Raw genomic sequence first — 4,962 nt, 5'->3', positions numbered from 1 at the left:
GGGCATTAGGGTTTTCTGGGCAAAAGATAGTTTTGCCCCTCGGAATTTGGGAAATTCCAATTTTTGTCTCTTGTCTAAATTATGAAAATACCCATATGAATTCAGAAATTCCTTATATATCCCTGATTTCATAAAATACTAATTAATTAAAAGATTTAGTTGATTATTATTTTTGTCATTATCTAGTAGTCCTACATGATGATGATTAATTATACATGTGATGTATGATGTATAGACGGATGATCATGGACCATGTGATGTGTGTACTTGTGATTAGTATTATTGGGGTCTGCGAGCCTCCATTATATTTCTCGTTTATTATCGGGCCTGCGTGCCTATGATTAAGTTGTAATCACATGAGGAGGCGCAGCAGGAGCGTGGATGTAATAGCGGGACCCACGAGACGGACGATCGTCATGCATGAAGATGCATCAAGATGTCAACGGAACCAACGAGGACGAGATGGACGATCACAGGGCATAGAGATGCACCGTTGCTGTCACGCCCCTCAAAATAATAGCGATATTATTAAAACTTTCATCGCAAACCAATCCAGGATCCAAACACACATTTGAGGACACTGAAAAACATTCTATCAAATTCACATCTATAAAACCTGTGCAGTTTATAATCATATATCACGTCACTCGATAATTCATATTTATGGCAATCCAAGCCAACTTAATAAACATAAACAACATTTATAAATCCACAAGCTATGTAATTTATACAATCATAACTCCAACCATTTACCACAAGTTCATATCATCGTAAACTAGACTTAACATTCCGAAATTCCAAATAAAAGAGATCTTCTAACACTTTTACATAGTATATCCATTTCGATTCATCGACAACATTTCATTTCATACAAAATATGCTTATACAACAATAACATAATAACCAACAAGACTTGCCCATAATTCAGAATAGCTCTCCACTACCTCAGCCCAATTCAAACATCTCAAAGAGTGACAAGCTGACCTGAAAGATTTATATAACAATGGAGTGAGCTAAAAACAGCTCAGCAAGTAACAAAGCATATTCAGAACAAAAGGAACGGTTTCAAACAAGTAAGATATCATAATGCAAGGCAGAATATAAGAATTCTCAAGGATACCATCTCATTAGATACAAAATCATATGTGTCATGTCATTTAAAATATATTTGGTTCATAACCAATGGAGCATAGAGTAATTGGAGCATATCAATAGTGTACGAGATGTTCCGAAGCATATCAATTGCAAATAGGACATTTCAGAACATATCAGTTCATAGCAAATGAGGCACAGAGTAATTGGAGCATATCAATAGCGTAGGAAATGTTCCGGAGCATATCAACAATATATGGAACATTTCGAAGCATGCCAATAATAGATGAAACATTTCGGAGCATATCAACAACGAATGAAATGTTTCGGAGCATATCAATAACAAATGAAACGTTTCAGAGATCATCGAAGGTGTATGAAATGTTCCGGAGCATATCAACGGCGTATGGAACATTTCGAAGCATAACAATAATAGATGAAACATTTCAGAGCATATCAAAGAACGAATACGAAACACAAGCTTAGACGTCGTACCCTAGCATAGTGCATGTGAGGATTAACTCAGTGGTAGCTCCACGCCGTGATGAGTTCTCGACTTCATCCATGGGTAGCCCTTTCCTACTCGAGCCCTCTCACCCTGCCCAAGTGCTAGGTCGGCTCTGAATTTCATATCAAATAGATAGATGGTGAAGTGGGATTCCAAACATAATATGGTCCATCCATTTCTGAATGGCCACCAAACATAATCTAGAGCATCGCAGGCTCTAAGCACATACCCTTTACCATTTCTGGCAAAGGTCCAAATAATCCCATAAACACCAGAATACAAAAGGGTATTGTGAACAATAAATTGGGACATATCAGAAGCACATGCGGAACAACGAAATGTACATGTGCCTTTATGAAACATTACGATACAAACATGAAGTTTACATAACATATTTAGGTATCCAAATACATGTAGGACAAGAGCATACAAGAATTCAAAGCAGTAATATAAAGCTCAATTGAATAAGAAAGCTATAGGATATCAATTTCCAAAGGAATGAAACCAGAATATGTGAAATCAACCAAAGCTCGATTTCTGACAGAATTCAAGAGGCATATTGAACCAATGATTCAAACTATCAATCGTGCTCCAATATACTCAAGAAAGCTATTGAAAGAAATGTTTATAAGTCTATATTCTAATCATATAATTTTTGTCCAAATCATAGATCAATACATGAAGTTATAACCATACAAAGTTAGAAAGGTCAGAATTTCAGGAGTTGCACATATTCGAATCGTTACGTCTAAACAGGAGATATATCAAATACAAGGCTAGAACAATTCAATGTTCCTCATATTCAAAGCAAATGTAGAGATAAAATTGTAGTAAGGAAAGATCAGGACACTTGCAATAGGAAAGATTAGAACAATAACAGGAGAAACGATCGGGAAACTTGCCTTTCAAAGATTTTGATCCGAAGATCTAAAGAAGGTGTCAGCCCAAATTCTTCTACTTTTCCTCCGTGTCCTCTCCCTATTTCATTTTCTACATGTCTTTTCTTTTTCCTCCACAACTGCAGCTCATGCAGAACATAGAGGCATAGTCACATGCTCTCTCTTACTCTCATTCCTACTCTTTCTTTCCCAAACACAGCTGCCACAGATGCAGCCGCCACCACCGCAACCGCAATCACGGCCACAGCCCCCTTTTTTTTTTCCTTTCCTTTCTTTCTCTTTCCCAAAAGCAGCTACTGCAGCCACCACTGCTGTCGCAGCTACCGCAGCCAACGTCGCAGTCGCAGCCGGAGTCACAGCCACGGCCGCAGCCACCACACTCGCAGCCTCTTCTTCCTTCCCTACTCTATTTCCTCTCCTTCTCTTCCAGCTGCAGCTGCCACTGCCACAGCTGCCTCCCCTTCTCCTCTTCCTCTCGTCTTCCCTTTTCCTTGCTCTTCTTCTTCCTTTCCTTCTCTTCTTTCCCAGCTGCACTGCTACAGTCGCAGCCTCAGCCACGGCCACAGCCTCTTCTTCCTCCCCTGCTCATCTTCCTCTCCTTCTTCTCTTCCAACTGCAGCTGCCATCGCAGCAGCCGCAGCCCCTTTTTCCCCTTCTCTTCTTCCTCTCCTTCCCTTCTTCCTTCCTCTTCCTCTTTCCCTGCCACAGCTGCAACTACCACAGCCGCAGCCGTAGCTAGTTCTTTCCCTTCTCCTCTTCCTTCTCCTTCCTTTCTTCTTCTTCTCTTCTTCTCCTTCCTCCCCTTCTTCTCCCCGAAGAACAGCACCTCCTTTCCTCTGTTTCCTCCTGCAGGAAACAGAGGTTCCGCCTCTTCACCCACTTCTACTTCTTCTCTTCTTCCTCACCATCTCTTCCTCTCCTTCTCTTCTAGCTGCAGCTTCCACTGCCGCAGCCGCAGCTCCTCCTTTCCCTTCTCTTCTTCTTCTCCTCTTCTTCTTCCCTCCTCCTCCCCGGCATCACACACACCCTCTCCTCTGTTTCCTCTGCAGGAAACAGAGGTATCACAACCTCTTCTCCTACTTCCTCTTCCTCTTCTCTTCCTCTTCTTCTTCTTCTCCTCTTCGAACGCCCCACACCTCTCCTCTGTTTCCACCTGTAGGAAACAAAGGTGCTGCAGCCCTAGTTGCTGCCACCTCTCGCTCCTCTCCCTCTTCCCTCTCTTTTCCCCCTTCTTCTCCTCTTCCCTTTTCCTCCCCAACACCACACACCTCCTCGCTGCAACCTTGTCACAGCTATCCTCCTCTCTTCTTCTTCTTCTTCTTCTTCTTCTTCTTCTTCTTCTTCTTCTTCTTCTTCTTCTTCCCTTCTCCTCCCCAACGCCCCACACATCCTCTCCTATGTTTCCACCTGTGGGAAACAGAGGTGCTGCAGCCCTAGTTGCTACAGCTGCCTCTCTCTCTCCTTTCCATCTTCCCTCTCTTCTTCTTCTTCTTTCTTCTTTTCTTCTCTTCTCCCTCTTCCTCCTCTCTTCTTTTCCCTCTTCTTCTTCTTTTCTTCTCTTCTCCTTCAACTTCTCTTCTTCTTCTCCCCACGCCCCACCGCTCCTCTCTGTTTCTCGAAGAAACATAGAGGAGTGCGTGGGAGGCGGTGGGATAAAACCGAAATTTTCTGTTTTTTTTTTTTTTCTTTTTTGTAACTTAACAGTTTAGTCCTTGAAATTTCTATATTTACATATAGGTCCTCCAATTTACATATAAATCATTATTAATAATTTTCAAAAGTGAGGGATATTACAATTGCACACATAGATCTTGATGTGAGTGATTAGACCTACTAGCTCGAGCCTAATCACATTAGGTTGTGGTAATGATCATCTGGTGTGATTGCTTATACATATACTAGATATGTATATATATTTGCATGCGGTATAGATATATATTAAATATATATATGTGTGACATGTCATATTAGGAGACCAAATCATAGAAACATCTCTCTCGATAATATTAAGTCAGTAAACGTGAGGTTATTAGATTGCCCACGTGGCCTTTTATCGTTATAAGTAGGAATCGATTCTCGGTGTAGGTTGAGTTGGTCGAGTCCCTCGAGACTCACCTATATCACGATTCGCTATCTTGCTTACGACATAGAGATGTCACCGGTGACCTGAGGACATAGTATGCTTGATCGAGTCCCTCGAGGGTATATCATCAAATCAGACTCATCTTGTAACGAAGGTGTTGACTTAACCGAGCATCATGGTTGGTCGAGTCCCTCGAGGCCATGGTGATTCGGAGGCCGAACAGGATGGGAATCACAAGGGGTTGTGATCGGCAAGAGTTGCCTACCTTTTAGGCTTAGTGTGATTGGTCGAGTCCCTCGAGGTTACACTAAGACGCTGAATGAATCCTGATCCCCACTAGAAGTCTGCCGGAGACTTCCGTTTCACGTGCTGAGGGTGTT

At 41.9% G+C, this 4,962-nt stretch overlaps 1 long non-coding RNA gene across 1 annotated transcript; it reads right to left on the bottom strand.

Annotated features, from left to right (window-relative positions):
• Positions 1 to 765: 765 nt before the first annotated feature.
• Positions 766 to 4,100, bottom strand: LOC135675029 (uncharacterized). Its single transcript, XR_010513799.1, has 3 exons — positions 2,503 to 4,100; positions 1,588 to 1,712; positions 766 to 984 (listed from the first exon to the last, which is right to left on the bottom strand). It is a non-coding gene; the product is annotated as an uncharacterized LOC135675029 (long non-coding RNA).
• Between the last annotated feature and the right edge of the window lie 862 nt (positions 4,101 to 4,962).

This window comes from Musa acuminata, chromosome BXJ1-5, assembly GCF_036884655.1.
Source record: "Musa acuminata AAA Group cultivar baxijiao chromosome BXJ1-5, Cavendish_Baxijiao_AAA, whole genome shotgun sequence".
Lineage (NCBI taxonomy): Eukaryota > Viridiplantae > Streptophyta > Magnoliopsida > Zingiberales > Musaceae > Musa > Musa acuminata.
Note: the sequence above shows the minus strand (reverse complement) of the source record. Positions and strands in the feature narration are given on the sequence as shown.